This window comes from Ursus maritimus, unplaced genomic scaffold, assembly GCF_017311325.1.
Source record: "Ursus maritimus isolate PB19 unplaced genomic scaffold, ASM1731132v1 scaffold_13, whole genome shotgun sequence".
Classification (NCBI taxonomy): domain Eukaryota; kingdom Metazoa; phylum Chordata; class Mammalia; order Carnivora; family Ursidae; genus Ursus; species Ursus maritimus.
Genome location: NW_024423675.1, coordinates 22552264 through 22579593, shown reverse-complemented (window position 1 = coordinate 22579593; position 27330 = coordinate 22552264). Strand labels below are relative to the sequence as shown.

Below are 27330 nucleotides of genomic sequence, written 5' to 3'. Positions count from 1 at the left end.
AAATCTTGATTATAACAACATAAGCATTTGTTTTGGTCAAATAAAAGCAAGAAACATAAACTTTATAGTATAAATATAAAATAATTTATAAATATAGATCTTTATTTCACCACTCCTCCAAACATCACTAGCTCATTCAAAGAATATCATATATGTGAAAAAATAATGAAATCCATCATCTTTGGCATTTTGCTAGATTTAATTCTATTAAAACTACAGCCTAAAAGATATTCTTGATTTGTTATTATGAAGATATATTTGCCACAGTAGGAGGATAGAATGGATTTTACTTAACAGTTTGTTAGCTTGCTCTATTACTTTTAAATATCTGTATTCTCACTCCAGTTCCCTCAGATATTAAGAGCCGGCCTGTTTCCAACAATATCTTTATTCATTAATAACACTTAGTCATTGGCACCTATATGTGCCAAGTAGATTGAAGAGAATAAATATTTAAAGATAATTAGACCATCGAAGAGGCTCCTGCAAAAGTCTTTAACTCAAAACCCAAGGAGGGTGGCAGGTATCATAAGCCAGTGAAGCAGAGGGAAGGAATAACAGGGCACGGTGGTGGCAGGGAGGAACTGGACAGAGTTCATGTTCTGTCTAAAAGACACACCTTTGCTTAGGCTGCAGCCATTGTTGCCATCAGCAGATATGGGTCAGGGGCGCTGGGTGGCTCAGTCAGTTAAATGTCTGATTCTTGGTTTTGGCTCAGGTCATGATCTCAGGGTCATGGGATGGAGCCCTGGTGCAGGCCTGCTTGTCCCTCTCCCTCCCCCTCTGCCCCTCCCCCGACTTGCGAGTGCTCTCTCTTAAATAAATAAATAAAATCTTATGGGTCAAAGATTGCCAGATCTTATGCTTTGACCTCGATGTGAGACAGGAATCCATCAAAATCCTAGAGGAGAACATAGGCAGCAACCTCTACGACATCGGCCAAAGCAACCTTTTTCATGACACATCTCCAAAGGCAAGAGAAACAAAAGATAAAATGAACTTGTGGGACTTCATCAAGATAAAAAGCTTCTGCACAGCCAAGGAAACAGTCAGAAAAACTTAGAGGCAGCCCACAGAATGGGAGAAGATATGTGCAAATGATGCTACAGATAAAAGACTGGTATCCAAGATCTAGAAAGAACTTCTCAAACTCAATACACGAGAAACAAACAAACAAATTCATAAAATGGACAGAAGATATGAACAGACACCTTTTCAATGATGACATACAAATGGCTAACAGACACATGAAAAAATATTCAAAATCATTAGCCATCAGGGAAATTCAAATCAAAACCACAATAAGATACCACCTTACGCCAGTTAGAATGGCAAAAATAGACAAGGCAAGAAACAACAATTGTTGGAGAGGATGTGGAGAAAGGGGATCCCTCCTACATTGTTGGTGGGAATGCAAGTTGGTACAGTCACTCTGGAAAACAGTGTGGAGGTCCCTTAAAAAGTTAAAAATTGAGCTACCCTATGATCCAGCCATTGCACTACTGGGTATTTACCCCAAAGATACAGACCTAGTGAAGAGAAGGGCCATATGCACCCCAATTTTCATAGCAGCATTGTCCACAATAGCTAAATCGTGGAAGGAACTGAGATGCCCTTCAACAGATGACTGGATTAAGAAGTTGTGGTCCATATATACAATGGAATATTACTCAGCTATCAGAAAGAATGAGTCCTCAACATTTGCTGCAACATGGACGGCACTGGAGGAGATAATGCTAAGTGAAATAAGTCAAGCAGAGAAAGACAATTATCATATGATTTCTCTCATCTATGGAACGTAAGAACTAGGAAGATCGGTAGGGGAAGAAAGGGATAAAGAAAGGGGGGGGTAATCAGAAGGGGGAATGAAGCATGAGAGACTATGGACTCTGAGAAACAAACTGAGGGCTTCAGAGGGGAGGGGGTTGGTGGAATGGGATAGGCTGGTGATGGGTAGTAAGGAGGGCACGTATTGCATGGTGCACTGGGTGTTATACGCAACTAATGAATCATCGAACTTTACATCAGAAACCAGGGATGTACTGTATGGTGACTAACATAATAAAATAAAAAAAACATTAAAAAAAATAAGAATCAAATAAAAACTGTGAACATTATGAGAACATACAATGCTGATGAAAGAGAAAGCCAAGAAGAAAGAATCATGACTAGCTTGAACCATTAAAAACTTGCTATTCTCTACCTCAGGGTTTAGGAAAATTCCAAAGAGTAGAGGTGAAGTTTTGCAGAAATTCCAGTCTGTGGAGAGGAGCTGGTGTAGACTGCTCTCTTCATGCAGATGGTCCAGAAACCATGCCCAGAGAATGGGCCGTCTTCCGCTTCCCATCCACAGACAGAGCCTCTAATCGAGCTATCTTTGACTCCTTACCCAATAGCCAACCCACCTAATCCTTTTCATTTTATCTTCAAAACATACATAGTGTGAAGTTCATTCTTCAGTTCGTTCTCTAGTTCATTCTCACACTTTGGTCCTAGACATATGAGCCCTCACATAGATTACCGCAGGTGTCTCCTAAGTGTCCTCCCTGATTCCACCCGCGTTCTCCTATAATCTCTTCTGTAGACCCCAGAGTGAGCCTTTTAAAATACAGCTCCGACCATATCATTCCTCAGTTCAAAACCTCTCCATCTCCCCCAATGAAAGCCAAGATTTTTTAATTTGGTCAGAATAAAGAAGATGGAATAATTATGACACATTTCAACCGGATGAGGAAATGAAAGCAAAGGGTAACATTTTGCCTCTTTTCTCTCTGAAAAGCCAGCGCAAAACCCAACAATTCAATTTTCAAGTTCCATGAAGGCAAAAATAATCAAACCTTTAAAAATAAAAGTGAATAGACTTCAAGCATTATGGGGAAGAAGTAAGACCCAGACTGTCTGGATTCACAACCCAGCTCCACCATATAACAAGCTGTGAGATGCTGGGCAGATTATTTCACTTCCCTGGGTCTCGATTTTCTCATCTGTGAACTGGGGATGCTAAGAGTACCTATTTTATCGGGTTGTTATGAAAACAAAATAACACATGTAATGTGCTTAGAACCCTGCCTAACGTGTTGTAGGAATCCAATAAATGTTAAGTATTAATGTTTACTATTATTTATGTGAAAGAAAAAATTTCAGATAATTTAGTTATGAACAAGTATCAAAATATTGCTAACATCAGGTTTGCAAGAGGAAAAGCCTGTAGTAGGCCAAGTCAGAGATATTTTACAGGAAAAGAGAACAGTGAAAATATCCCTGTTAGATACAAAATAAAAAGAATGCCTGGTTAAAGGTCCCTGAACTCCTTCTGACAATCAGCTGAGAGTCAACTGGGTGGGTAGGTAACTGATTTCCTAGACCAAATCTTCATACCATTAAAATTCAGCAGAAAATTGCATAAGCGTTTTTTTTTTCAAGAAGGAGGCAATAGATTTTTATCACATAAAAAATGTGATTTTTCTACGTCCAGATTTGGGACAGTTTTTCTATTATGGGTGAGAAGCATACTAACATACTATGTACTCTCTCACTGTTTCCTTGGAAGTGTTCCATAAGGGGAGAGTGATGATGAGTCATATGATCATTCTACACTCATGAGACTGAGGCCTCCCTCCCCAAGTTGACCACGTTTACATGCTTAGGTCATATGACATGACAATAGAAGAGTATACAAGGAAATCCCATTCATAACAACAATCCAGTGATATCACAGCAAAAGTATAATCTTTGAGCCAAGCAGACTTATAATCAAATCCCAGTTTGGTCAAGTTACTTAACCTCTCTTCATCTCCCTTTACTTATCTGAAAATAAGGATGATGCTATCTGTTGTGTGGATAAGGTAAGACAATGATATGTAATGTAAACTTAAGATAATATTGGTTTTCCCCCGTTCCTAGTCCCCACTCCTACTTGTCTTGCCCAAAATACAACCCAGTACGTCTCCAAGCTAATTGTTGCACCCCCATTTCCTACATTTATTAGGAATTCTCAGGAGGGGAGCAAAGTGAGCAATAATTAACCTCTCCCATACACCCCAAATGACCATACTTAACCCAAACCCCCCGTCAAGGGCATTATCTCCTAATGGTCCCAAGTCCAGGCTTCAGAGCTCCAGAACAACATGAGATCCCTGATGTGGCCAGGAAAGTAGCTCTCCCCTCCGCCACTTGGAGCCATGTTTTGTAACCTGAACTTCTGTCCACAGTCTGAATAATTCCACCAGATTCTGACATGTATCCCCACCACGCCAACCAAAGCACTCACTGGCTTCTTGGGTTGGGTGGGGACAGCCTCTCCTCCATCTATCTTATCTTCTTTTCCCATGCGTCCGACTAGAGGCAAACATGGTGGTAATGTGTGTTTGGGGAAGAGGATGAAAGGGGGGTAGTTTATTGAGAGTAGTTATTCACTGTTCTCAGTTATAGAATAAGCCTTTATTGAGTACTGTGAATCTGAACTATGTCTAAGGAGGGAATAGAGTATAGACTCCATCCCTGTTACCGTTCATGGCCAATGGAAAAGAGAGCCTTCTCCTTAAGGCTGGAGGTCATGTCTCGTCTCCCTTATGTCCTCCACGTCCTTGCTCATCATGGAATCTCAATAATTACTGAAAGCATGAATAAATTAGTGAAAATTTCTCTTCGGTCAACTGAGTACATACTCTAAAGATGTGATTTGGGAGGGGGCCTTAAAATACAAGCTAATATTTATTTAATGAAGCAAATGCTTCCTTTCATTAAATAGTTACGGCTAGGGGATTAAAACACAATTGGTACATTTATTTTGCAGTTTTTGCGAATTTTCAAAAGATGTGATTCTTGTCAGGCCAAAACATTCATGATAAAGTATCAGGGCACTGAAAATAATGGCCTATTGTGTGAGAGAGGATCAGAAAACATGTACATTGTCAAAATTAGAGATTGGGCTCAGATCAATAAAATGAGACAAAGTTTAAAACAGCAAAGTGATTCCCAGATGAGAAAATATGGAGCAAGTTGAGAATTGGGACCGTTGGTCTGGCTGGACATGAGTAATAAGTACTTTGGAGTCCACAGAGGGCCTGACTGCAACAATAGACCATGGCTTGTCAGGCTGGGATGCAGGGATTCACTCCAAGGTCAAATAGGCATGTGTTTATTACTCTTGATTTGGCCTTCATAAATACAAACCCAGTGGGGATACTAACTACATTCTTCTTCAAGTTCCAAATTTCAAGATCAATGTAGACCAAAGAAGTTTCAGAGGAAAATGAGAACAAGAAATGTTTTTTTCAAAATAAGTCTTACAAGAAAACACAAATCAGAAGGACTATGTTTGGTTTGTAAGGAAAGAGATTAAGGGGAGCCATGAATCTTTAAGTGTATAAAAGTAGGGTACAGAGAGGACAACAATGATTTATTCTCTCCCTACACAGTGGATAGTTGAAATAATAAAGGCATGGTGCCAGTGTTGCTTCATGAGCACTGATGAATCTAGAAAACAGGCCATGAGGACAATTATTGGCACGGTCTGTTCCACCTTGGGCAAAGGCTGGCCTTTATTCAACCTATTACTCAAAAACCCTGCTTTTCCTCCGCTAGCATAAACAAAACTATCCTCACAGAAACCTCAGATATCAAAATAAGAGTATTATATTCTAGGGCAAAAACAATACGATAGGGTGGTGGAGGGAGAGGTCATATGCTATTACCACCAACGCCAGTTCCCTGTTAACTCTGTGTGTGTGAACAGGTGAGGTCTTAAGGTGCTGGGGTAAGTGGGGATGTCTGTGCTCTATGAACTTTGTACACTTTAATTTGGCTTGTGACTCCCAAATATAGGCCTACAACCTATGTAAGTTGTACTGAGAAGCAAAGAGGAGGGTCTTTGCAGGGCAATATGGCTCTCTTCTGAACCTTTAACAGCTCCCATCCATCCCAGGGACAAAGCCATAGGCACTCTACAAATGACCTGATGGCTTTTTCCCAGCTCAGGCCAGCTCTCCCTCCCTCCTGCCTCACCCTGAGCATATCCATTCAGATCTGTATCTCCATTCCGTGTCCTGTGGTCTCAAACCTAGTTTCCCAAGACTCTGCCCTGCCTCTTCAGATGAACACTTTGTGTATAGCCCCTGCATGGCCTTCACTTCAGACATGGCCTTAGAACTTTCCTTCGGATCTCTTGTGATTCCATGCTCTGCCTCCTGAGAGCCACCCTCACCCCGCGCTCTGACACACACACCCCAACGCAGGCTCCTAAATCCCAGACCTGGTCAGAGAAGTCCCAGAACCGCCAGTCTAAGAAGCATAAACTTGACCAAGCTACCCAAGGCCACTCTGGATATAAATGAATCCTAAGGATCTAAAAGGGTTATTTGGAATAAAATGTATAGATATTTGGCCAAGATTCAGAATCTGTCAACCTGCCGCTCTGTAAGATTGTGAGGGAAGAAGAGGGAGGTCCCTTCCCCTCAGCCGGGAATGAACACTCTCTCTGTTCCTGTGAGGTCTGGATCACAAACAGCTTGCCTCCAGGCGTCAGAGAAGTGAAGGGAATGGCTAAAGTGGGCCAGGCAGGGGAGTGGTGGGAAGCATGGCACCCTGGAGAACAGCCCCATCTGTCTTAGGTCACTAGGGCTGCCGTAACAAAGTGTCGCGGATGGGGGGGGCGGGGCTTAAACAACAGAAATGTATCTTCCCACAGTTCTGGACGCTAGAAGTCCAAGATCAAGGAGTTGACATGTTCGGTTTCTTCTGACGCTTCCATCTTTGTTGTGTGGATGGCCACCTTTTCACTATCCTCACATCGTCTTTCCTCTTCATCTGTCTGTGTGCTCATCTCCTCTTTTTATAAGGATCTCAGTCATACTGGATCAGTGTCGACCCTATGGCCTCATTTAATTTGATTACCTCTTGTAGACCCTATCCACAGGAGTGATTCCGGGGAAGACACTCTGAATCAATCTGACCTGGCTCTGTCCCTATGAACAGGCACTGAAAAGAAACTGGTACATTCAGAAAAGATCTGTGACTTCTCTGGGCTTCCTTCAAACCTCAGGCAGAGAAGCTGCTTCTAGGTACAGTACAGTAATGGTGGTGGTAGAGGGATTGTAGGCCAAGAGTCACCTTGACCCATAATAGGCATAACTGTGGCAGATTCTGTAGAGACCTGGAAGCTAAAGTCCGACAGACCCCAGCACCGGGCAGCTGGGGCCAGGACCTAAGAAGAATGGCAGGCAGGTTTCATTTGTCCAAAGGGTAGGAGAAAGGTCAAGTGCAGAGAAGCAGAGGGGAAAGACGAGGGCCATCATCTAATTCAGGATTGGCAAGCAGGCTGCCACTCCTGTGCCGACTCTGCCGGGTAGTGGCTGCAGGGAGATCGGTCTGTACATGCTCTGCAACCTCATCGGGAGGCTGAAGGGAAGAGTGCTGTGATCGATTAACCCTGTCTGCCCTGGGCAGGGAATGGGGAGTGGCTGTGACTGTGCCATCCCTGCTCCAGGAGGGATGATCAGGCAATACCAATCAAACACCCAGGCTCGGAGATGGGAACCTGTCAAGGGTGTTTCAGCTACAAGAGGCCAGAAGCTAGGCGAGGATCTCAGGACAAGAAGCCACCACAGAAACAAGGGAATTTGCTTGTGCCACCTGGAGAGTAAACCAAAAACTTAAGAATGGTGGAGATCAAAGCAGAGGTAAGCAGATCTGAGGTGTTGATTTTTAGAAGCTAACTAATAACCTGAAAGCCAGAAAAGTGGTAAGAACGAGTAGTGCACAAAAGCCCAAACAAGCCAGGGGCCAGCACACAGGCACAGAAGCGAAATGGACAACAGCAGCAACGACCATGACGCAGGAGCCCCCGGAGGATGGTTGGTTTGCCGGAGGAGTCAGGCAGCAGATGGTCACGAGGGACCCAGCTGTGCACACCTGACGGAGACCCCAGCCGCAGCTGGTGAAGAAAAGGCCGGGCACTAAAATCACTTCCTGGACCCAGCCGGGGACAGGCCAGTTCCTGGACAGCAGGCTCACGTATTCATTCGCAAGGACAGCGATCAGACAACCGCGCTGTGCCAGGAGCAGGGAGGGAACCAAGCAGGCCGGCGCCCTTGAAGAGCTCGCAGTAAGGCAGGAAAAGCAGACAGGCCAAATCCCCACAAATGTGCTGAGTGTGGTGATAAAGGGAAATGAAGCAGCTGAAATCAATGCCCATCTCTGAAAATGAGTGTGAGTTTGTTGAATGAAGGAACCAGAACGACAAATACTTAGAGAAAAGTACCTAATATGTGCCATGCATTATTATGAATGCTTTACACATATTAACTCATGTCATCCTCTGGGGGAGGTATTTTGTTATTCCCGTTTCACAGATATAGAAACTGAGGCTCAGATATTAAGTAAGTTGCTCAAGGTCCACAGCTAGTAAGTGGCAGAGCCACAGTTCAAACCTTCGTGGTCTACCCCCACGACCTGTGCCCGGCTGCCCCTTAACGGAAGGGTAGACATGGATGAAAGGGTCACTCTTGAAAGATATTTCAGGATGAAAATGGACCTTGGAGTTCATCTAGTCCAAGTGATACATGGGAGGGGGATACTTGGGCTAATGCCTTCAACTGTCTTCACTTTCCAGATTGTTACGAATTCTTTAAGACTTCAGAAGCACTCAGTTTTCTCTGTAAAGGATTAACATCCCTAAGGACGAAATTAAAGGGCACCCAGCAAGGACGCTACTCAATCTGAAACTAAAAGTCATCAAGGATGAATGGTCAGGATGCTGAGCGTTATCACCCCAATAAAAAGCTATGATCCCTTGCCAAGTTTCCAGATAATGAGCAAGTTTTGTGGACGTGGAACCTAATAAAGGAGAAGCTGGGTCCTGGGAGGAAGGACCCCACAACATCACGGCAAGTGTATCCAGCAACAATGCCTCCAGTCCTTCCCCAGAGAGATTGTGTGGCCCTTTGCCACAGGCACACCAAGGAAAGGGAGACACCCACACATTTGAGGTCTACCGAATACAAGATCTGACTTGACCTTGCTAACTGGAGACTCAGAGCATCAGTAAGGCCCTCCTTTTAGAATGAGGACACATAGGTTCCAGGAAATAAATGAAGGTAGCCTGGCCCAGGTCTGGGTTACGCTGGGCTCACTGAATCCAAGGACCCACTGATTGTCACTTCCGTAGTCCCCAAGTGAAAAATTGGATGCACACACACCCACATTGGTCTGTGGGAAAGCCAAGTGGAAACGACACTCCTCCCAAACCCAGCTCAAAATAGTAAGTCAAAAGCAAGATAGCTTTCTGGAGGAAAGGGTTGGTGAACCCCATCTTACCTCCATTTAAGTCACCAGTCTGGCCCCTGCAAAAAGCAGACAGATCCTGAAGGATGACAGTTTAGATGGCTACCATTCAATCAAACCCAAATGCAGCTGCTCTCCCAGATGTGGCATTTTTGCTAGAGCAGATGAACATAGCCTTGGGCATACGGAATGCAGCCACTGATCTGGCAAATGTATCGTTTTCCATCCTTATCAAAAAAAGAAGATCAGAAGCACATAACAGTATATTTATAGTCTGGTTTGAGGGCAATATTGACTCTCTTACCTTCTGTCATAACGCAGTCCAAAATAAAAAGCTGGACAGGTTACACATCCCACAGAAGATCACACTGGTCCATTATATCAATGACATTATGCTAATTGGACTGGATGAGCAGGAAGTGGCCAGGACACTGCAAGCCTAACCAAGCCACGTGCACTCAGGAGGCTAGGAAATAAACCATATGCAAGTTGAGGAACCCACCACATCAGTAAAAAAAAATTAAAAAATTTTAAAAAATAGGTTTCCAGTGATCTGAGCAATGTCAGGGCATCCATTCCAAAATAAAGGATAAATTATTGCGTCTTGCACATGTCTCCATGAAGAATGAGGGCCAACAAAGCCTGGTTCCAGTAACGGGTTCTTGAGACACAGGACTACCTCCTGCCAGGCGTGGGGGTCAGGGCAATTAAGCAATAAGCATTCCTGGAAGCCACTGCTACTCAGAAATGGCTGCCATAATTCAGCTCTAAACAGAAGTGACTACAAACCACTAATCCAAAGGCATGTCTAACTCACTTGCCCTTACCAGAATCCCCAAATGCTGTTCCAACACCACCCAACACAAGAGGAAGTTAGAATGTAGGTGTTTTCAAAAGTCTGTCCATGTGAACGCATTGCTAGGGCACCTCCGAGAGCCTAGGAAGGGGCCCGGGGAATTGACATGCCATTAGCTTCTGGGTAAATTCAACAATGTCCAGGAACCCAGACAATGAGCATCTAGCGGGGATGGAGAAGGGGGTGTCAGGCGAGGTGGAGCTGACTCTGGGTGCTGAAGTTTCAGTGCACTTTTCCAAAACATCTTCCCTATTCCTATGTCTGTAAATATTTTCACCACTGTGACAATTACCAAGGGCTTTTTGTTTGTTTATCAAACTAGGTTCCATCAAATACTCTCATAATTAGGAACAGCTGGTGAAGTACAGGGGCTGGGAGGGGAGCCCACACTCCATCCTCATCCAGAAAGAGTCACGGAGACCAAGAGTTTGGCTCCTTAGCTGCTACTCTGGGTGGGAATTACAAATATCTGGACATTCTTGCCAGGGTCTAAAATTCCGGCACTCAAGACAAGGCACGAGAGCTTGCGGCTCCAGTTTTCCCCGTAAGTAAATTGACGATACCTACTAGTCAGAGACTGCGGGATGAATGGCACTATCGAACTGCAAAATCATAGTATTATTGCTTTTCCTCTTTCATCTCATGGGGCAAGATGAATTTATGATATCGTAATTGTTTCCATGGCAGCAAATCGTATTGTCCCAAACAGGGGATTTTATGACTTCATGGCTGGATTAAGAAAAAGGAGAAATCAGATCGAGAGTGAGAAATTTGCTCAAGCATAAATATCTTCAATGATAGCAAGGGGAATAGAGCAAATAACAGATAGGCAAAATTGCCTTTGGTTTAAATGTTCTTTTTACAAGTTCATCCCGGTGCAGAAGCCCCTTCTCCAGGCGTATAATTTGTGTAATGATGCCTCTTTGCTTGAATTCACAGAAGGCTAATGGTGAAGTTCATCTATTTCGGGAATGCTTCAGCAATGCTATTACTAATTGTTTTGCAGCAAATATCTGGATTTCTGCTCTAAGCAGTTTTGTTTGGCTTTTCTATTTGTTTGGGTTGTTTGGGGCTTTTTTTTTTTAACTCCCTCAAAGTTTTATCTACACAAATTCATTTGAAATAAACCTTTCCAGATAAAAATTGGCTTTATGTCATCTGAAAATCTGTCAAGAACTCTCTCCTCACTAGAGGCATCTGCTTTGCCTTCCGTAGGTTCCTATTGACTTCATTCTCATATTTCCAGTCTCTCATTAGTTTCTGTTTATTGCCTGAGAAGAAAGCAAAATTTCTTCCTAATTTTGAAGATACTTAAATTCACCTCAGTTTCTTTTAACCATATACAATAAACAAAGACTTGGGATTTTAAAATTCTGGGTCTCTCTCTTGCTCTATTGCTCTTTCCTTCTCTCTCTCTCTCTTCCCCCTCCCTCCCTAATCTCTCATCCTTTCTCTCCCTCCTCCTTCTCTCTCTCCCCATCTCACTCCAACCCCACACCACTCCTTTCTCTGCATAGACATATTTCCAGTACCTTCTAAGTGTAGTGTCCCCATCTCTTCCTTTTAACCCTCACATACCCAGAATCTGCAGATTCCTGCTAATTCATAAACTTCTTGCCAACCAGCTCACCCAGGAACACCACAGGGCTTCCACTCTCTGAACACCCTGGAGACACTGCTTCTTAACAACACGTCTCAGTGATCCTTCTCCATTCTTGTTCTGAAGATTCCACCTTGCTGAATCCTGTACAATGAATTACTCCTCAATATGATTCCATCAACAAGTGTTCTGTGATGGTTGGTTTTATGTCAGTTTGGGTAGACTATAGTATCCAGTTATTTAATCAAACAGTAATCTACGCATTTCTCTGAAGGCATTTGGTGTGGTTAACATCTACAATAGGTGACTTTAAGTAAAAGAGATGACCCTCAATATTGTGGGTGGGCCTCATCCAATCAGTTGAAGGCATTAAGAGCTCAAACAGGTTGCTCAAAGAAGAAATACTGACTCAAGATTGTAACATAAACTTGTCTGAGTTTCCAGGCTACTGCCTACCATATAGATTTAGGACTTCCAGAACCCCACAGTCACATTCACCAATCCTTAAAACAAGTCTGTGTGTGTATGTGTGTGTGTGTGTGTGTGTGTTTTACATTTCTCAGAAGAACCCTGAGTGACACATGTACATAAAGAACACATTAGGTGTTCAGTGACATGCTGAGCAATATACTGTAAGAAATACAAAAGACGTGGTCCATTTCCCCAAAGATCTTACAGCTCATGGAAGAACCAGGACTAACAGTGCCTAAAACAATGGCAAATTTTAAAAAATAATAAAAATAGGATTTAGATGTTCTGTGTAGATGCCCAGGAGTCCAGTAGAAAGAAGTATCAGTGAAACCTGGAAGGATCAGGGAACATTTCGTGAAAGAAGTGAGTGTTGAGTTGGCCTGGGGAGGATTTGAGGACTGGCACAGGTGTGGGGGAAATCAGAAGAAACTCGGGCAAGAAAAGCCAAGTAGAAGGCGGCCCAGAGGCAGGCATCCATGCAGTCTACTTACAGAACCAGGAGGAAACGAGTCTGATGGAGCAGGGTGGATTTAGAGAACCTGGAAAGCAAGGTTGGAGAGGCCGACAGGGACGGAATTGGGAGAGACCCCAATAAACCCTGGGAAAATTGTTTAGGCCTTGATATTATGGAAAGAGATCCAGGAGTGTAGATAGCAAGAGAACTTACAGGATGACAAATTCAAGGACCTTGCCCAAGCGCCCACAGCTAATTAGTAGCAGAGCCAGAGAACCAGGTTTCTTGACCTTTTGTCTAACTTTGTTCCCACCACACCTCCTGCCTCCCTACAGAATAGAGAAATGATATCATGGAAATGGTGTTAGAGAGAGACTGTCTAGTTGGGACAGTCTAATGGGAGCAGGGATGAGACCTTAGAAGGGAGGCTCCCAGGTGAGGGAGGCAAGGGTCTCCACCAGGGGAGCACTGGTGAGAGCAGGATGACAGAAGGACACGTGGTCATATAAACCCAACAGCTCCTTCTCAACCTTCACCCTTCCCACATCTTAGTAACATTTTATCGTGTCTGTGACTCCTTCCTAAAACTGCCACCCTCATTTTCTCTAACACTTTCTTTCCTCCCTCCTCTCTTTATGCTCCTTCTCTGGATCCTTTCTCCTCCTAGTTCATCAATGTAGGTGTTTCACAAGGGACTGTATTTGGCCATCTTCTTTTCTCTTTTTAACAATACCTTGGCAACTGTGATCAATCTCTTGACGTATTCACCTTGTATGACCTGTGTAATGTTCACCTTGGTAATGACCTCCATATTGCCATTTCTAGGTCTGACCATTGTCATGAGTTTCAGGCACACGGGTTTAATTACCTATTAGAAAGCTCCACTTGGATGCCCCCTGGCACCTCCCACTCGCTGTGACTGCAGCTAAACTCATCACTCGCCTCCTCACACCTGATCCTCTAGTCTTCCCTGTTTCTGACTTGGGGATCACACACTTGGGCTCGACATCTCAGCATCGTTTTTGCTATTATTCCCTCTTGCTTGTTCTTCATATTCGATTGGATGCAAAGTTCTGTTTGTTCTACCTCACCAGCATCTCGGCCATCCCCCAATGCCTGCACTTCCGCCTTCGCTTCTGCCACCCACATCCTGGCTGCTGTGACCTCCAGCCTAGATGATGATGCCCTCTTTAGCGTTTCTCATCTCCGACCCATTTTTGAGGCCGTAACTAGATTAACTTTCCTGAAACACAGCTCCGATGCATTATTTACCTGCATGGTAATTTTTAATCTTTTTCCAAGGCCTTCAAACAGAAATAAGTTCCCTGCCTGTCTTCTTCACCCTCTTTCCCACTCTTCTCCCCACCCTCACTCTAGGCTCCAGCCCAGCTCAGTGATCATCTTCCCTCCTCACTTATGGCTGTCTTGTTTCTGGTGTTCTGTTCATGCTGTTCCCTCTGGCTGAAAGACCAACCCCCGGGTTGTCATGTCCAAGCATGACCTAATTTTCACAGCCCATCTCAAATGTCCCTCTTTCTCGAAGACTTCCTGAACTCAAGTGGAAGTAATTTCCCCCTCTTCTGCCTCCTCATAACCTGAATCTATAACTCATTATTTTCCTCCTTAAATTAGTCTTCCTGAACATGTTACACCTCTAAGCTTTTGTTACAAACTCTCCGAGGGTAGAAAATGAATCTTTATAGCACCAACCCCAAAGCACTTACACATTGTTTTGCATATACTAGGCAATAAATAAATATTTCCTTAATGAATTCTGAAAGAAGACACTGTGGGACATGGTGTGGATTGGAAAAAGTGTTTAAAGATAGGAATAAAAAGAAATGGAAAGGTTTCAGGTTTAGCTGGGTGGAAGGAAAGTAGTGACATTGGGAGGGGACAGCGACTCTGACAGTGGAAAGGGATTTGGGGGCTTTAGGTGATGAGAAGATTCTAAATGGAAATGGCCACCTGGCAGCTGGACATATGGGCCTGGAACTCAGATGAGATGCCAAGACAGGGGCATAGACGTGAGAGAGGAAGCTCTGAGAGCACGTGGGGCCACCAGTGGATAACGTGGAAGAAGAGAAAAGCACAGGCCAAGAACCTGAGCCTTGAAAAACAAAGAACAGAAAACAAAGAAGTTGCAGTCGAACAGTAAGGGACAAGAACTAACGTCATAAAGAAGACGGCATTTCCAGAAGGAAAGAGATGCCCACAATGTTACATATAGAGACATCTATAAGTCACTTGCTGAATAAATGTTTATTGAACATCTTCTATGTGCCCGGCACTGCGTTAAATATAATAGAGCCCCTGAAGAGTCCGTGTTAAATATAATAGAGCCCCTGAAGAGTTACAGTCCGGTGGGGAAGAAGAGAAAGCACAGATAAATAGATAGCAGGTGGCAATGAAGTGCCTTAAAGAAAAGATGAAGTGGGGTAAGGAGATAGAGAAAGGCAGGGGTGTTATCTTAGATGGGAAAGGTCTCAGCATGGAGGTGACATTTGAACAGAAAGCTGAATGAAGTCAAGGAATGAACCATGTAAATATCTGGGCAAGTGTCTGGAAACAGCCAGATAATGGCGGGCATGGTAGCTTCCTTCTGGGTGTCTTAGCCAGCCCTGGCAGGTAAGAGGTAAGAGCATGAGATGAGGAAGGAGAGGCAGTGTGGAGATCTGAGGAAGGAGAGGCAGCCACTGGTGCTCGCTGGCAGGGGGAGGGGCCGTGCTTGCCAGATGAATGGAAACAGAGCCAGGCAGAGACAAAGGTGCTGTAGAAGGGGGACGGGGAGACTCAAGAGTGACCTCGGGCTTCCTCCAGCAGGGACTCTGTTTCCGGGGCGCAACCCTCACCTGGTTCACCGTCTACCTCCAGAAAGAGCTGGCCCTTCCGGAGCACCCAACTGGTCAATGCTACCATGTTGCCAACTCCCTGACAGAGAACTTCTGAGAAATCATTTCCCTTTGAGTCTTTCCAAATCCTTCCTGACCAGTTCCTAATCCAGGTTGCTAGCAAATCCTGCTGTCCTTTCCTCTCTTGATATTTAGCCTTCCTACCTGTCTTTCTGTTTGCATTGTCACAGCCTGAGAACAGACACCGATCCTTTCCCAGGGAAACCGTCTTCCTCCTCAGACTTCTTCCCTCTGACTCTACCTACCCTCCCCCACTGAGCCTCACCACCTCAGCCACAATCGCCTTCTTCTATTGGTGTTGCTTTTATCCAACCATCAATTTTATTTTCCTTTTCTTCCTTCTTGGGCTGGGATTCTAACAGCTTTCCACATCACCAAAGACCGAGCCCAAGCTGTTGAACCCTTGTATTAGGAACCAGGGAGCTCTGCCTTTCTTAGCCTCTTCACTGCAGCCTGAACTGATGCCTCCCCTTACCCCAAACCTGTTCCCAAGCTGGGCCACAGGCTCGGACTTGCCATCTGGGCAAACTTGCTGGTTCATCCAGTACTGGCCACAGGCCTCCCTGGCTCCATCTGGTCACGTAATGGCCACACCCCCTTCATCTTGTCACCGCAACTGTGTGCCTACCCTCACCAGTGACTCCCTGCTCCTGGCACATAAATGTGACATTAGGGGAACATGTGGCCCAGGACGGTGTGAATCTCTGGCTTCAATTTGAGGACGGCTCCTGCTTTAAGCAACTGCTGAAACTGGGACAGCCCTAGTACAGTGATGTGCTCGCAGCTTAAAAACCACAGCTAAATAAGTAAATAAATAAAATAAAATAAATGCAACATTTCGACTCTGAAGCTTTGTTAAAAGGCGGTAGCAGGGCAAACCCAGTTATTCAGCAAATATGTACTTGAATCTATCGACTTTTGATGGGTTGAAGTTACAGGAAAATGTATTCCCTCCCCAACCCTCAAGCCCCTATTCCCCTGTCGAAACAGCAAAGTCATGGGCCAGGAACTGTGATTTTAGCCTTCCTCTGAAGAATCTCTTCCTGGCTCCTAACAGAGCTGGGAGGTCTCCCTCTGGCCCCATTATTCAGGGGGCATGAACACCATCAGCCTGTGAGCTAGCTTGGCCTAAACTTGGCCCCTGAGACTCAGAACCTGGCTTCAGAAGAGTGGGAGGGGCAGAAGACGAGGGAAGAACCTTCTGGCGGCTTACTGCCTTAGGAAGCACCAGGGTGGGGGCAAAGAAGGCTCCCACAGCCTGACACCTTAAGTAAAAAAGGAGAACCCAGCGCCGGAGAGCTGCCTTCGCCGAGGGAGGCTGAGCAGGAGCCCCGGACCTTCCCCACAGCTCCCGGGGGACACAGCCTGTGGCCCCTCCTGAGCGCCCCTTCCCGCCCCCTCGGCCTGAGCCCTGTCTCCAGCACGCGGCGCGCACACCCCTCCCGGCGAAGCCCTAAAGGCAACTGAGAAGCCTTTAAAAAACAAAGCCCGATGATCTTTGTGGAGGAAATCTTCTGGAGGGGAAAAAACAAAAACAAAACCCAGCAAGGGTTGAGCAGCATCTCCGGCACTGCTGGTAGTGCGCGGCAGAAACGAACGCAATGGTCAGCCGGTCGGTCCCGAGCTTCTCTACCAGGGGAAGCAATGAGGAAAAGTCTATCTCGCCTTTGTTTGTGGGGAATTTCATAAGAATTGCCATCTCTGCGGCTGTTTTCCTTCTGTCCTCTTAGCCGCGTGCAAATCCCGGACCACGCGCTAGAGGTCGCTGTTCATTACAATCCAACCTCGCCTCCAGTGCGGGCTGCCCGCCGCCTCACGTCCCCACCGTAGAGGGAGGAACCTGCGGGCTCTGGAGGCAGGATGTCTGCTCCGCCACGCCCAGGCCAGGTAGGTCAGGATGCATCCACCTGCAAGGACGTGCGCCCTTCATTACACAGACAGAAGTATAAAGGGGGGGAGCTATCATCAAAAGTGCTTCCAATTAATTATAATTTTTCAAAAGTGCTGCATAATTTGTGACCTTTGAAACACTTCCCCTATTCCTCTGCCTTCCCCTCCTCCACACCCCAGCTGTATCTCTTCTTTCCAGGTGACCCAAGAAGCAATTTGAAGAAGGTATACCATAAGAACGACTTGAATACAAGCCAGGGTTTCAATACAGGCCATACCTGCGGCTAGCTACTACCACTGACACCACTGGGTTTGTATCCCTCCTAGCTGGTTCTGTGCCCAGAATATCAAGCAGCTAAGAAATAAAATGACAAGACAACAGAGCTGATAACACTGTGAGCCATTATAGCCTCGCCTGCTGGGGAGATTTCTAAAGCTGCTACCCAAAGAGCAGTGTCCGAATGCAAGGCCATTATTAACGAACCGGAGCTTGGCCTGACCGACCCCTTGTATTCCTTTCCTGCGTCTCCTAAGTACATTCATCTGTCCCTTCTTTAGTCCTAGCTTTGGAATTGCCAATTCTTTCCACACAGACCAACACAAAGGCGAGTTAGAGGCCGGAGTTGACATAAAAGTCAGCAGTACTTTCGTTTCCAGGCAAGTCACGAAGGCCTTATTTATTGTTTGCTGCATTTCCACTTCTGTCCTTTGCTCCGGATCCAAAGTAGAATCTAGATGGTGACGCAGAGTCGTTACACATGCAGACGCTGGTACAAGACAATGTATAATTCAGCGTTAAGACAGTGGCGCAGACTCCGACTCAGGAAAATTCTTAAAAGAGCCCAGAGCACCAGTGTAGACAGGCAAAGGCTTCTCGGTGAAAAGCAGGGCTTTGCCCCTCCTCTTGAGGGGTGGTGAAATGGGGGGGTGGCTAGGAGCACCTGAGGTACGGAAGCAGACAGGAGCCTGGCTCTTGTGAGGGGACCGCCCCCCTGCAGCCCAGGTGCTGTCGCTGAGTTGGAGGGGAGGGCGGGAGCCACCAGCAGTGCGGAGCAGGGGGAGCATGATGCGGGTGCTGCCGGGAGCAATGTGCACACTTTCGTTGTGGTGGTAAAATACACATAATATTTACCATTGTATTCCTTTTGAAGTGTGTAATTCAGTGACTTTGAGTAGATCCACATTCTCGTGCAACTGTCACCACTCTCCGTCTCCGGAAACTCTTCCTCATCTCAAACAGAAACTGTGCACCCATTAGGCAATGGCCCATTCCCGTCTCCTCCAGCGCCTGGCCACCTTCATTTTATTTTCTGTAGCTATGAATTTACCTATTCTACGTAAGGTAAGTGAAAATGTAAGTGAAATCATGCTATAGGTGTCCTTTTGTAACTGGTTTATTTTCTGTAGCATAGTGTCCTCAAGGTCTATCCGTGGTGTAGTATGAGTCAGAACTCCATTCCTTTCTAAGGCTGAATAATATTCCATTGGATGGATAGACGCCATTTTGCTTATTCATTCTTCCTGTAGACGGATTTTTGGGTTGTTTCCACTCTTTGGCTATTGTGAATAAAGCTGCTGTGAACATCAGTGTACAAGTAGCTTTTTAGCGTCTTACTTTCCGTTCTCTTGGGCGTATATCTAGGAGTGGAATTACTGGATCAATATGGTAATTCTATATTTAAGTTCTTGAAGAACAAATTAATTCCCACAACAGCTGCGCCATTTTACATTCCCACAAGGGAAGCACAAGATACCAATTTTTCCACATCCTCACCCAACACTTGTCATTTTCTGGGTGGTTGTTTTTTTTTGTTTGTTTGTTTTTTAATAATAGCCATCCTAATGGGTAAAGTGATGTGTCATTACGGTTTTGATTTGCATTTCCCTAATGATTAGTTATTATTGGACCTCTTTTTTGTACTTATTGTCCATTTGTATTTTCTTCAGATAAATGTCTATTCAAGTCCTTTACCCACGTGAATGACCATACACTTTTGAGGCAGTATGGTGTTTTTGTTCTGGCTTGGGCACTTCCTAGCTGTGTGACCCAGAGCTAGTTACATAATTTCTCTCAGTTCCTTCATCTGTAAGATGAAATAATAGTAATTACCCACACAGGGTTGTATGAAGATTAAGTGAGTTTGTATGTATAAAGTGCTTTGAAGAGCGGCATTAGCAGACACTAAGTGTTCAATTCATTACTACATGAGGTGGCTTGGAGAGGGGAACCATGAAGTATGGGGTAGTGAGGGGAGTGGGGAGATAACGTCCTACCACAGGTGCTGGTGGGAATGGCCTCAGAGATCCTCTAGTCTAGCCTCTGTATATAACCAGAAAGGAAAGGGACAAAAAGTTAGGCCCAAGAGCCCAGGGACAAGAGGGGCCCTTGGAGCCACTGCTCCAGAGTGCAAGTCCAGGCTCCTTCTACCACACTTTCTACTGACTTCCATTCTCACCTTCAGTGTTCTGTTAGTGTTCTCATGGGATATGACTTGGACATCTTCAAAACCACCTTGATATCCTCTTATTGGCATCGTATTGATGGACCTGCAACCGTTGTCAGTTCTGAGGCTCAGAGTGGGAGCTGACGTGAGCAGGAGGCAGTGTTACCTCCAAAATTCCCTTTTGGGGAAAGGGAGCCCCAGATTCTCTCAGTGTTTGGGGCTGGCCAGTTTCAGTCAGCATCACAGTTCTCAACGATCTGTCCCACCTTTCCCTCTCACTTCCTACTTCTGTGGGACAGCCTGACTAGAGTAGAAGACTAGGGACTAGAAGACGCTCTCCTAGAGAGACAACTCTTGCGACCTCCCCCAAAGGGCCCGAGAGTGCAGGCAGCCTCCACTTCAAGTGGAGGTCTTACTGAATGGCACCCTGCTTGTCTGCATGGAACTCCCCATTACTCTGTGTCTACCAGCACGTATGACAATGCTAGCTGCCTCCCAGCCCCCAACGGTAGCAGGTGACACAGAAATAGGTGGACAAATGGCCACAAGATGAGCTGAGGCTGCACGGGCTGCCAGAGGTTCTAAGGGCACCTCGGAAACAGAGCACCGGGCATCACTGGTGACATCAATATGGCCTCTTCTCATAGCGCCTAAAGCTGAAGTTCATTTCCAGTTTCCTCAACTGCCCTGTCTCCAGCAGCGGAATCCGCTCATATCAGCTTGACAGAAAGCCGGACGCCCTGCCTCTCTCTCTCTGATTCGGCTAATGTGATTTCTCCCGTTCGCCACCCCTAGACAATGCAACACGCCCTTTATCTCTGACTGAGCCGCATGGCCCCTCTCATAGTCTGCTCGCTGATGATTCACATCAAATTTCCTGTTTGGCTTCCTTTATAGATGCGTGGCTCCTGGTGTTTTTACCCATCTTCTCGTGGTGCATCCGGCCCAAGAATGCTTATCTCACTTGTCAGCTTCGCAGCCGTCCTCTCCACCTATGTTACCCCAGGCAGCAGAAGGAAGTTTCACATTTAAAAGAATGTTTTGATGATTTCTTCTTCCTTCTACTTTCCCCCTTTTCTTCTAGGATGAATAATTGTGGGCTGTTATAACCCCAGGATCCTGGGGACATCTTCGGCCATCGCAAGTCTAGCGAGAAAAAAGCACCCATGGGCCCATCACCACGGCTTCCCCTGGGCAGGAGGACGAGGGCAAATATGGAACCCAAAGCATGAAGGGTGGCCCCCGAGGCCTCTGCAGCCATTTGGAGGAAGAAGTCGGAGCTTTGGGGGTCACCCGGTACACCGTGATGATTAATGCCGCATATGTGTCTTCCACACCAGTAGTTTTTAAATTGCTCCCCAAAAGTGTGGGGAGAGAGAGAGAACAGGCTCTGGGCCTCCTCTTTGATTCAAGGAGAGCAGCTCTGAGTTTATATGTTTCATACAAGATTTTCTTTGGAAGAAGCTGCTCTGTGGCCCCAGACAGGCAAACCCACAAATGGGCTTACAAGATCTCTGTCCTGAGAGGAAGGACCTCGGTCCCAACCTAGCTCCACAGTCTTTGACAAAGCATTGGAGGTCTCCCTGCCTTCTCCGAAATTAAAAAACTCGGGCTAAGAGATGGCGAAGGCCCTTCCAGTTGCCTGATCTCCTCTTAAATGTGATTCGTAGCCTTTAGACAACTGTGTCAGTTGCCGGTCAGAAGGACTTGGAGCTCAGGTCCTGCTCTGCCGCTCGTGGCTCTGCTACCTGGGCAGGGGGACACTTCTCCCTTGGAATCACTGGTAATGTTGATGGCCTTGCAAGGTTGTTGTAGGGGTTAAAAATAATGCACAGAACTCTTGGGGCACCTGGGTGCTCAGTGGGTGAAGCGTCTGACTCTTGATTTCGGCTCAGGTCCTGATCTCAGGGTTGTGAGATGGAGCCCTGGGTCAGGCTCCCTCTGCCTCTCCTCCTCCCTGCCACCACCGTCCCCCACCACTCGCACTCCTGGAAGTCTGTGCTCTCTCTCTCAAAAAAAAAAAACAAAACCTATATATAGAACTCTTCTCAGCCCACAGTAGTTGCTCAGTGAAGGGTAGCTGTGACCTACCATGATTTTTATGCATTTATCTCTAACTCTGCCATCCTAGTACTGGACATTTAACCTGTAGGTATTTAAGTGAACGTTCACCAAGGCGTTCCTACAAAAATATTCATAGCAGCAAAATCTGTAACACCAAAAAAAAAAAAAAAAAAGAGGAGGAGGAAAACAAACAAAATGTGTCCATCAATCAGGAACTGAATAAATAAATCATGGATTATGCATCTCTGTACATTTGTATTTCATGACCGTGGATAGGTTTGTTTATTGATCTATTTTATCAAAAGCAAGATTATAACCTATCCTTTTGTTTGTTTACCTCTTCCTACTTTTCTATATTAAAAGTAAGTTCAATAAATATTATTTTTTAATGCAACGTTCTCTATTCTATGTATATATTTGTTAAATAAATAAATATGTACGAGGATGAAGCTGATGAGGCTGGTGACGATGGGTCACTTTCAGAGGGTGCAGGAATCTCAGGATGTCTTTCAGGTCAACTACCAACAAGGACCAGGCTCTTTGGATGGATGTTCTTTCACCAGTCTTGCTCTCAGACCCCCTCTGTTCTACTTCATGAATTATTGGGGTCTCCCTGGGACCTTCTCCAAGTGAAATAACTCTCAGGCCCTTGGTTTTATTTATGTTTTCTGTTTTACAGCCGGAAAACTAGGAGAACGGAGAGTTAACAATTCTTGCCAGGTCTCAAAGCCTAGAACCGAATGCTCAGCTGAACACCACCAGGGTTCTCTAAGGACGCAAGCCCAATTTCCAGGTCCTCGGTGCTGACTTCTTAGCACTTGGTTTGCGAGGGAAGAGGCTCGACATCCTCCAGCAGAAGATCTGTTCCACTTGCAGAAAAAGGGGCTCCTGTCTTTATACGGAAAGCTCAGATCTTTGAGGTTTCTGTTTTAGTCTTCAGATCTTTTCCTAACTACCTTTACAGTAAAATACTCATTTTTTTAGGCACGTAGGCCAGGGCTAACCAAGTATTTCCATCACACAGATGAAAAGCTCTAGCCAATACGAGTCTAAGGATGCAGAATTTCTGGCCTGGGAAATAAATGTGTAAGTGAGATTGTTTGGTCCCCTTCTCCCCTGTGAACATCCCCCACACACACACGTTGAATGTCACACTACTTCCTCTGGCTTCAGGGCCCCATTATGACATCCTGTCATGTCACATCTGAGTTCTTCTGAAGTGTGCCAAGCTCTGCATGACTTTTCCCTCCCCTTCCTCCAAAACCCCTCTACGCCTCCAACTCCCCTACCACCGCACAGACTCAAATTCTTCCCCTCCTCGGGTAATGATCAGGAGGAAAGTCAGCAGACTCACTGATTTAATTTATGGTGTGAATGACTGATGACCTGATAATGTCTCCGGGAAAGTGAAGGTTTTATCAGAGGCATTTAATGCAAATATTTACCCTGCAGAGATTATAAATTCTTCTTTCCTCCATCCCTAACCCAGCCCTGAATTAGATGCTGGTCCACAGTCCTATTGTCCTCAGGGCTGAGAAGATCTCTGCTCATCAGGAAGAAGGCAGCTTTTTCTTTGCTGATAGATGGCTCTCCCGTGATCCTGACTCTTTCCTACTATGGATATCATATATTTCTCACTTCCTTTCCTCCTTTTCTTCCTCCAGAGCCCAGAGCCCATAAGCCTTTCTCTCTCTGTTTCATTTTTTGGGCAGCTCATAGAAGAATGCCCATAGTTTCTCTTTCTACTGGCTGCTCAGGTATCTGGAAAGAGATCACAGAGGGATCCCACTTTTATGACCACAGGGCTCCCAAATGCCGGTCTGCATTCGTAACCACGCCTCCCCTGGCTTGGGTAGCACAGTGAACAGAAAAGTAGCTAGGATCTGGGCTAAGAGCCTTATCCATGAAATCATGATTGCTGCCTGTTCAAGGGCCCCGTGGGTGTCTCGAGTGTAGTCCTGGGCAATATTTATTTTTCTCCGTCCTTCTGCCAGTCTCCACCTTCAGGATCTTCTTACAAGGACTGTTGCCTTCTGCCATCCCACAGCAACTCTAGCTGCTTTGTTGTATTTGCCCGAATCACAGTCGAGCGGTGGCTGCTTCTCTTACACTGTAGACCCAAGGATGAGACAGTTGGGCCCACTCAATGGCATGGATCTGCCAAGGGGACTGTTTTTTCATTTAAGTACAACTTTTATGTTATCACAGTTTCCCTTCCCTTTGAAAGTTGGCACAAATCCTCTGGACCATAAGACACCATGGAATGCTAGCTGTGCAAAATATCACCCAAACAACTCGTTGATAAGGCAAAGCTGAGCTTATTGCCTACAGCACTGAAGGAGAGCCCTTGTCCTCAGCATCTCATAGTGTCTCAGAGCTAGAGGGGCTAAGGAGAGATAGTGAGATTTCAAAGTCTGACCTAAGACCAATGTTTCAGTGTGGGGGCACGTTTAGGACTGAGGAAGGATCATGATATCAGAATCTAGTATTGGTGGACAAAACAAAGCAAGGATTTTGGAAGCAAAAGGTTTCAACACGTCTAATAGGTTATAAACTGTCATTTAATGCTCTTTCAAAATTAAAGATCGGAGGGGCACTTGGATGGCTCAGTCAGTTAAGCATCAGACTCTTGATTTCAGCTCGGGTCACGATCTCACGGTCGTGGGATTGAGCGCTATCTGGCTCCACGCTCAGCACGGAGTCGGCTTGTCCCTCTCCCTCCTCTTCAGTCCTTCCCCCGCTCATGTGCATGTTCTCTCTCCCTCTCTCTCTCTCTTTCTCTCTCTCTCTCTCAAATAAATAAAATCTTTTTAAAAATTAAAAAAAAAATAGGGGCGCCTGGGTGGCACAGCGGTTAAGCGTCTGCCTTCAGCTCAGGGCGTGATCCCGGCGTTACGGGATTGAGCCCCACGTCAGGCTCCTCCACTATGAGCCTGCTTCTTCCTCTCCCACTCCCCCTGCTTGTGTTCCCTCTCTCGCTGGCTGTCTCTATCTCTGTCAAATAAATAAATAAAATCTTTAAAAAAATTAAAAATTAAAATAAATTATAGACTTGATAGTTCTATCAGGAAGTTCTTGCAATGATCAATTAGATTTCTGCCACTTTTATCTCCCTGGATAAGAGTTTTCTGTAATAATTAAGTCATGTGATGAAGACCGTGGAATGGAAAAGTCATGTGTAAACAGTAGGCTGTGTAGGAGGCTTGATTCTTAACAGTAGTAAGTCCCAAAAGTCGCCGTAGTGCTACCCTTCACCACCTCCCTAGACAGCCGGCCCCGCCCACCCAGCAGAACCTGTAGACCTGGAGGTTTCAGGCCATTTTCTTTTCTTATAGAGCTTCTTTCCTCACCCAGGTCACTGTCTGCAGGGGAAGAGATTCCTGTTTTCATGCCCAGCTCAGCCACACACTGTCTCTCCTTGAAGCGCCTCCAGATCTCCTGCAGACAGAAATCCTTCCAGCCTTCTGGACGGGCCTGACAGGCCTGAATTCACACACACTAGGTAGGCAGCAGGAGCCCTTGTCCACAACTTTCGCGGGCAGTTGAAGGTTTGGTAGAAGAGGCAGGGTGTACACGTTGGGCCTGTTGTAAAGTGGCGCCACCGTGGGAAGGACCACAGAAAATAATGCACACGAATCACCGCCATTACGAAAGGAAATGGGGCAGAGCTGGCAGATGTCCGTCAACGTTTTTACTTCTTCTCACTTGGGACAGAGTGAGCACTGATCTTGGGCAAGATATCAGGCAGGACAGAAGCAGCCTGGGTCTCAGGATCATCGAATGAGAAAAGCCTGCCAGGCAGGAAATGAGGGAGAAATAAACTCCTATTATGTCAACCATGAAAAGAAATGTTTGGTCTGTTTAGTACAGCAGCTAGTACAGGACGCAAAATGACAGTTTTCCCATCGGGACTCAGAAGAAATTGATCTCTGTCATTGTTTCGAACTGAAAAACCACACCGCAGCGAAGAACCCCGGGTTCAAGCTTTGGGTGATCCTGATGGAAAACCAGAACAAATTAACTTGGCTTTGGCATTTTAATCAAGTGGCAGGTATTTATAGAATGTGTTATTAGCTGATCATCCTTTGAAAACCAGTTTGCTTCTTTGGGAAGGTTTTGGCAGCTGTGCATAGGCCAATAGTTCCCATTGTCTCTCTGCTCATAGAAATAAACTGAGATTCCTCTTTTTCTTTTTTTTTTTTTAAGTTTTATTTATTTATTTTAGAGAGAGAGAGAATACATGAGTGGGGGATGGGAGCAGGCAGAGGGGGAGTGAGAAGGAGAGAAGGGGACTCCCCACTGAGCGCAGAACCCACTGAGGGGCTTCATCGTACAACCCTGAGATCAAGACCTGAGCCCAAATCAAGAGTCGGACAGGTAAGCGACTGAGCCGCCCAGGCGCCCCAAAACTGAGATGCTTCTACTTTATGTATTTCGGATGGGAAGAAAGATAGGTCAAAGCCATATTTGACCAGAATCTCCTCAATACCTAGGTCATTCTCCCTGGAGTTCAGTTTGACGCAGAATCTGGAGAAAAACCTCTCCCAACACCCTTCTTAATAACCTCATGGGCTGGAAGAACTAATACCCTCATGACAAAGGAGTCCTTACTTTCAGGGACTGTCCTGAACTTTTTTCCCTCTGAGTGTAGGTGTTCAAGCTGAGTCACCAAAAAACCAAAAACCAAAAAACAAAAATAACACCCCAAATAAAAATCACATACCCATAAGGATAAGCAAGAGCCCGCCGTTTCCCCATGTTTCTATCATGTTATAGAGAAGGACACAGTGTTGATCAGGGTACAAATCCACACTAGTTTGCGTGGGATACCACGCTTAGCCATGTGGGTTTGAGGTGGGCCGCAGCTCCAGACCACCGCTGGTCTGTGTGCACCGACGCTGGGCAGTGCGCATTCTGCCTCTGTCCCCGCAACCTTATGGTCCCGGGAAGGATTTGCCCACCTTCTCCACCTACCCCACCATTTTCTCTAAAAGAAAATTGATAAAACCGGTCAATTTCATCCGAGAGAGGTAGTTAGTAGGTAGGAAAGGATTACAGACTATCATAGGAGGGAAATAGAGAATACTGTATAGAAACGCTACGAACGTGCTCATTAGCCTCCATGCTGGGACAGTTCCTCCTATCGCAAGGTGAAGAGTCCAGTGGATTAAAAAAAAAAAAAAACCTTTTTTTTTTAATTGTCCTTTCTTGGTAAAACTTTTACAATGGGAAAAAACATAGCATTTGGCTCATGCATTCTGAGTACAAAAGGATTCCACAGGCAAACAACGTTATTAGAAGAAGCTGTCCAGCTCATACTTGTTCATTCATTCGTGAGCGTGTGAGAGCCGTCAAGC

The 27330-nt window shown here is 45.5% G+C and overlaps 2 long non-coding RNA genes across 5 annotated transcripts in view; one reads left to right on the top strand and one right to left on the bottom strand.

Annotated features, from left to right (window-relative positions):
- The window catches only part of LOC103676985, a 37220-nt gene extending 27450 nt beyond the window's left edge, over positions 1-9770 (bottom strand). Inside the window, exon 1 of the long non-coding RNA XR_572287.2 lies at positions 9587-9770. This is a non-coding gene — a long non-coding RNA (uncharacterized LOC103676985). The remainder of the gene's footprint in view (positions 1-9586) is intronic.
- An 814-nt stretch (positions 9771-10584) lies between these two features.
- On the top strand, positions 10585-26161 carry LOC103676986. 4 transcript variants are annotated; one of them, XR_572289.2, is made up of 7 exons: positions 10585-10682; positions 17306-17462; positions 17665-17775; positions 18617-18807; positions 20994-21205; positions 22653-23059; positions 25328-26161. It is a non-coding gene; the product is annotated as an uncharacterized LOC103676986 (long non-coding RNA). The 4 variants fall into 4 exon arrangements; XR_572288.2 differs by having other exon boundaries at positions 20994-23059; XR_572290.2 differs by lacking the exon at positions 18617-18807 and having other exon boundaries at positions 20994-23059.
- Positions 26162-27330: the final 1169 nt, after the last annotated feature.